This window comes from Perognathus longimembris, chromosome 16 (assembly GCF_023159225.1).
Source record: "Perognathus longimembris pacificus isolate PPM17 chromosome 16, ASM2315922v1, whole genome shotgun sequence".
NCBI lineage: Eukaryota > Metazoa > Chordata > Mammalia > Rodentia > Heteromyidae > Perognathus > Perognathus longimembris.
In genome coordinates, this window is record NC_063176.1 from 49,462,341 (window position 1) to 49,469,698 (window position 7,358).

General features: G+C 35.1%; 1 pseudogene; it reads left to right on the forward strand.

Annotated features, from left to right (window-relative positions):
- Nucleotides 1–5,315: 5,315 nt before the first annotated feature.
- LOC125364968 lies at nucleotides 5,316–5,783 on the forward strand (annotated as a pseudogene).
- The last annotated feature ends 1,575 nt before the right edge of the window (nucleotides 5,784–7,358 follow it).

A 7,358-nucleotide genomic window follows, 5' to 3' on the forward strand; every position in this document is an offset into this window, starting at 1 on the left:
TATCCCTTTTGTTCTTTGACATTACATTCCTATGATAAATTCACCTTTAAAGCATGGGTAATATGCAACATGTTTTTTGCTATCTTGCTGCTATGATGATTAAACTCACTATATCTGCTCTGATCAGCTTTTGTAAACATTAATTCCAATTAGATTTCAGTTACCTGAGTTCTTACAGTGTTATTCAGATCTACTTCATTTTTCCAGCATGGCTAGGCTTCTAGTAAATTCTATCTGATGTAATAGAAAGCACTTTCACGGGCTGTGCACTGTTGTGACATTTTGATGAGAAGCGAAGCAGAAGCTACTGATTCTGACATTAAAAAAACACCTACGGTTATGCTATTGATGCTGATGTTGACAGATGATTTTCCTTCCTTCCTTCCTTCCTTCCTTCCTTCCTTCCTTCCTTCCTTCCTTCCTTCCTTCCTTCCTTTCTTTCTTTCTTTCTTTCTTTCTTTCTTTCTTTCTTTCTTTCTTTCTTTCTTTCTTTCTTTCTTTCTTTTTCTTTCTTTCTTCCCTTTTACTATCTACATTATGGAATGGGATCTTTATATTCCAGAACTTGCCTACTACAGGAAGTTGAGAGTTCACCAGCTCAGATGGGAGAGGGGGGTTGGAGTTTCTCTACAGATTGGTTGGAGAGGATGGCCAGGTTTTTTGTGGGTTCTTACTCTCTGTTACTCTGGATGGCAGTTGTTCATAACTTCATCCAACAATCAGTAAAAGATTAAAAAGTCAAATGATTGTCTTGTTCATCAAATCCTGAGGTCTATAGCTAAGTTTCCTCCTATAAAAGTTTCATTTTTTTCTAAGTATTGGTTGTTAAATAATTTTTAAGATATTTAGTTGTACAACAAAGGATACCAGAATAAAAATAAAATAACTTTGTGCAATCTTTCTCTAGAAACCACCATTACTCATAACTCACTAAGGATATCACTAAACATGGTTACAGAAAATCACAGTTTCTGAAATGTTTTCAAACTTAGTACAGTCACTGACAAGTATCAACTTGGATTTGAGTGGTGCTTGGCTCTAATGGAAGGGCTTTCCCTTGGTCCTGTTATCTTCACAAACATCCTTCAAGGGGAGTGTTATTGGTATCCCAATTTTCTCCTGAAGGAAGCCCAATGATACCCCCAATGCATATGTATTACATGGAAAGACTTGTAAATGGAGTTTAAGTTTTGATTCCAAAATTATGATTTCCATGAAGTAATCCAGAGAAGAGAACAAATGTTTTAATGAAGACTAAATTGTTTTAATTTACAACTTGTCTGAATAAATCAAGAAATATTCTACTCAGTAGTATTATCATTTTCTTACTGATGAATAGAATGTAGACAGGGGTAATTGGGGAAGCATTCAAGAAACAAGAATGGACATTAGTTAATGCATGAAGTTGGCAAGGTATGAACACTTTCTTTCAAGAGCTAAATGGAGTGCATTTTGTTTGGAATATAGAGTATGAGGATGAGTATTGTGAGTAATGAGAAACTTGAAGACTTGTAGATGACCTTGAGTGCTGCTTTAGAAAATGTGTTCTTAATTGTGAGGCAATGGAGCATCCTGGAGACATTTAATAGAGGACATTTGTCATTAGAACTGTGACTTTCAGAAGAGCATTTGGATGTGGAGAATACAAATTACAGTATATTTGACAAGGTAAGTTTCATAATAGTAAGAGAGATGGGAAAAGCATGTAAGATGGTGCTGTGATTTAAATGATTGTTTGCCATCCCAAATTTTAAGGTGCTGAAATTAGAATAAAAAGCCTTGAGAAATGATTAAATAATTAGGGAATCACCCTAGTGATTGATATTGGTACCATTTGGATCATTAAATAATGGCCTCCCCTTTGGGGAAGATACACAACGAATAACTTCTCTTGATGAATTAGGAGGTGAGCTCTCACTGGCCCACAAAATCAGACAATTCATTGTCTTAGAGTTTCAGATTTTATAACTGTGACAAAATAATAGTTCTGTTGTTTATGAGCAAAGCAGTCTATGGTATTTTGAATAGAAGCACAAACAAACTAAGGCAGATATAAAAATTCATATATTCAATTCATCATAACTCTGTAAGCCATACTCAAGGATATGTCTTGTTAAGAACCCAGGCATAAGAACTATGTATAACAAGTAGAGTCTGCCTTTGATGAAATTCTACTCAAAAAGAAGTAGGATAATTAAGCAGAAAATGAGAATAGACTATGATAAATAACAATATAGGAGAAACAGAAGGCTATGCATACATAACGAATGATAAATGGTATGTAGTTCAAGAACAATGTTTAGGAAATAGGGCCTAATTTGAGCTGCTATATTGTAGGGGATGGCTATACCTTTAAGACCTGGGACTCTTGGCTGCTAGCCACTCCCATCTCCTTCTGGGTTCTACAGGAAGAGATGCCAAACCAGCCCTGCCTCTCGTCCGTCTATGAGCACATGTGCCACCATGGCGCCGGCTGAGCCAGGAGGCCGAGCCAAGAGGCCGGGCCTCTGAGGGAAGTTCCATGACATCACGTGATGGACAGTTCATTAGCCAATCGTTAATACCCAGTTAGTCCAGCCCCTTCCTGCCGCCATTACTGTTATATAAACACACACACCCCCCAGTAAACCCGGTGGGAGTTCCAGAAGCTCACCCCTAGATTGCCCGCACTCGCATCCTGTGTCGTTTGTTAGGGGACCAAGGGGATGAGGGGCATCTCGCAACAATGCACCCCCATGGTTTGCACATTGGGCCGCACTCCAGCTTTTCCGCCTGGTGGGATGGGGCGGGATACGCAGGAGGATGAAGAGGGGAGTCCGACACTATATGTCCGGTTTTTCCTAAAGATTTTCCTACTTACACCTGTTCCCCTTGTATAATTATTGCTAGGAGCTTCTGCTCCTCTCAATAGAATCCTAGCCAGAATAAATAAATGATATGATCACCATTTATCTAAGCAAAATCAGAGATGAGATCAGATTATCCAGATAAATGTCCGGTGGTTTATAAACATGCTTTAATTACAGTAAATGTCCTGCAAATAGACCTACAGACAAAAAGGAATGTAGCATATTCTAAGAGTAATACTAATACACATTAGGGTTGGTTTAAAGAAAGGAAGAGATTAAAATGTTAATTAATTGTGGTTGCAGTCAGAGACATTACTCAGATTCCTTAAGAACTCTATTCTTTGTAGTCAATAGATTGGTGGGTGGGGTTGAAGGATAGTTAGGATTAGATAGGAATGTGGAAATGCCACTTGAGCTGGTTTGTCAAAAATAGATTTCAAGGATATGAATGAGACATGGCAGAAAAATCAACTAATGTCTTTTAGAATGATACAGATGACAGATGATGAGAAGCTAACCCAAGATATTGGCAGGGCTGAGAAAAAAAAAGAATGACATTTTATAGTTAACATTTGTAGAAATTGGTGATAATTTGTAGGGACTTGTAACAATGTGTTCAAATTTGGCAGATAAATGAGTAGAAATAATTAAATGTAGGGCACTTTTTCTATACTTTAGCCATTGTGAGGCTCTTAATGCTGTTCATGACCAAAGATGGAAAGGCAAAGAGTTTCCTAGTCACATATGTAGTTCAAATTATAACAAAAAAATGAATAAATACCATTTTCCTAAAGGGACAAAGAGAGGCCTTTGTGTGTTGGGATGGAAGATGCTCCTTATATATTCTTATACATCATTTTAACAATCTTTAATTAAACTTCAAATAGGTAGAAGTAGATAGAAGTTGCTACTGATTTTAGAGAGAAAATTCCCCCATTCAATTTCTAAACAAGAGGGCAGATTTTCTATTATGACAGAGTTTATAAACAGAGGGAAAATTTGTCATTTTCTTACCCAGATACTCATCAGTTTTTATAGATACATTTCTAGAACCCATAAAAGAGTCTATGGAACTGTGAATTTTATTTAATACCCATCACTGAAAGTCATCACCACTTTTATTATTATTTTGTTTTCAGGGTGTTTGAAATACATAAAGGCCCATGGCAGTATGCAGAACCAGAATCTGTAGATTTAATGGATTCTACTAGGCTTGCTAACATTTCTATGATTTTACATCATTCAGTTTCACACACTGGCAGAGCTGCAAGACTTTTGTTCATAATTTCACATAAGTAACTTAAATTTTCTTGACATATACTAAATTTAAAATATATTGTTGTTGGATAACTATTTAATTTAGCTTAACTGCTTCATATTTTAATATTTCTGGTCCATTGGCTTGCAAATGCCTTTAAACATCTTCAGAATGTAATATAAGTTCTATGAGGCTAATAAAAATATACCGATTATAGGTAGAATTTTTTAAAGAATTAGAGAATGCACTTACAAAGAGTATTTATATTTTGCAATAAAAATTGGTGTTTTACCTTAGAGAGTAGTATAAAGAAGACAGAGTTAAATCCATCTTTCTGTAAAATATTGCCATAAACAGGCAATTACTTAAGCAGAAATAGATTGAAATCAACTGCTGGGTATATTTTTTTCTTAATGCAAATATAATTTCCTAGTGGTGAGACAAAATTTGCACAAATTTTCATCTTAGAACCTGTCATTCTGTATGATACATGGTAAGCAGTAAATTTATATGAATTAATTTATTTGCCTCTATACACATAGCTGAAGCATAAATACTGTCCATCTTTAAGAGTTTACGTAGTTTGAACAGCTTACATATAGATTGCATCTGCATTTGTGAGTTTGTATGGGGCTTTTATTCTACAATTCTTAATACTAGATTGCATTTTATTTTTATTAACAAGGGATACATTTTTGTGAACTATTTTTATACAATAAATTAAATGCATGGTCTATTTATTTTTATATCTCCCATGTCTGTAAATATGTTTTGTTGTTAAATAGGAATGGCCTACTATTTTGATTTGTTGTTCAACTTTTCAAAGAAAAGTAAGTGAAATACAAATGGAACAGTTAAAGAAGACAGAGTAAGATCTGAGAGTCCCTCAGATTCTTTCATTTGTACTAGAGTTATTTCAAGTGATGAACATTAGTCCCTCATTTTTGTAGCAGTTATGAGCAATGGATACTTCAACTATAAGAATTGTTTTAAGAGAAAACTATTTTGGAATACTTTTTAGTAGTTACATAGATTATAGATATTAAATGTAGCTATTTTTTAGTTCAAAAATATTGCTCGGAACTTGGAAATAAAGCATTTTGTAAATCACTAAGAAGTTACTGCTATTTAGAACATTTTCCAGACTAAATCCAGCAATGAGTTAAGAATAAGAGTCAACTTTCTGATGGATTGGAATGACCACCAGCATGCATATTTTCATCAAAATCTTTATGGGGAAGACCATCACACTCAAGGTTGAACTCTTGGATTCCATAGAAAATGTAAAGGTTAAGATCCAGGATAAGTAAGGAATTCCTCCTGATCAGCAAAGACTGATCTTTGCTGGTAAGCTGTTGGAAGATGGATATATTTTATCTGACTACAACATTCAAAAGGAGTTCGCTGCTCATCTAGTGTTGACACTTCGTGGTGGTGCTAAGAAAAGGAAAAAGTCTTACACCCTTCTCAAGGAGAATAAGCACAGGAGAAAGAAGGATGAGCTGGCTGTTGTGAAATACTATAATGTGTATGAAAATAGAAAAATTAGTCATCTTGATAGAGAGTATCCTTCAGGTGAATGTGATGCTGGAATTATGATGGCTAGCCACTTTGAGAGATACGAGAGTGACAAGTGTTGTCTAGCTTATTGTTTCAACAAAACAGAAGACGAATGATTGTATATGAATTAACAAAAGACATAAACTAACAACAACAAAAAAACAGCTTAAAACTTCAATGTGCTGTGATGTTTTGTGTATTGATTAGAAAATGTTATTCTCTGCCTTAAATAAAACAAAATAAGGCAGTGTCTTGCAGAGTTTGATATATGCAGAATCCTGGACTTCTTTTGGATAGATTGCCTAGAAAGATAACAGGATCTACAAATTGGCTGAAAGCTGACAGCTGGGGAGACAGGAGGAAGAGAGTGGAAGAGTCCCAGTAAGGTGGCAGGATGCCTCTTAGAGGAAGAAAGGCAGCCAAAATGGAATTCCCCATGGCAGAAATGGTAATAGACTGAAACAAAAACCCAGAAATATTTAGTCTTAATTATAGATTTCTTTCACAGTAATATATATACATATATATGTATATATGAATGTATGTACACACACATATTCTTGTTTTCCCTTCATTCCAACATGTATTTGAGTATTATTCCTCCAGTGGATATATGGGCACCCTGGAGATCTGAGTAGGGAAGGAGCGGGGGCTTGCTGTCCTCTGGCACGCACAGTGTCAAAGGTGAGGATCCACAGGCAAAAGAAAACAAGGGCTTAGAAAACTCAAAGAGATCTGGATTTCAGAGAAACTCAGCTACAGAGAGAGATAACGCAGAATTGGACATCCATCCGATTCCACTCATCCGAAATATATCTGGGAAAGATACCTCTAATGAGTCATATTCTAGATTTCTAAGTAGTAACAATTTGATCTTCAACAAGTTAGATAAATCTTCAAAGCCTGTTTCCTCCTTTGCCACATGGAGGTAAGAAGAACTACCAAATTTAAGGCATTTAACCCTTGAGCTGCCAAGTGCAGAGACTGTTTTGAGCTAGCTGATAGATTTCCTGTGAGTTTATTTTCAGTTCAGTTTTTGGTTTTGTATTTAGTGGGCATTTATTATAAATATTTTCATATATCACTGAATATTTGTAAGGATCATTTTATACCAATGTCTTATAGCTTGCTTTATTGAATCACATATTTATTCAATCAGCTCTGTGTTTTTGACCATCAATGTTATTTTAAATGTTTAATGATCACAATAGATGATATAAAATGTATATATTTTAAAGCATGACATAAATTTTGATTATTAGGCAAAAATGGTCAAATGCCATTGAATGAGTGAAATCATAAATGAAGGAAACTTTAATCAGGGAGAAAAAAGTCAAATTATGCCATTTTGCTTATGTTGTTTAATTTTCAAGATTTAAAGCCCAGAATCAAATTGTTTTACACATTGCAATACAAATCGTATAAATATCAAGACAGGGTAGCTACCAGGGTTGATTAAAGAAGTTCAGTATCACTTAGGACTGGGCTTTCTTTTATCTTTCTTGGAGTTGACATAATCAAATAGAATGGTATCTGTAAAGTTTCAAGTATGTCTTTTGAAGAGAACAAGGTCCAATGCTTTTATTTCCCCCATGTAAGTCAGGAAGTCCTTCACAGCTCTACAGATAACCTTGGTCACATGCCAGATTAAACACATATTCACTTAGTCCCTGACAAAGAACTTGGATTAC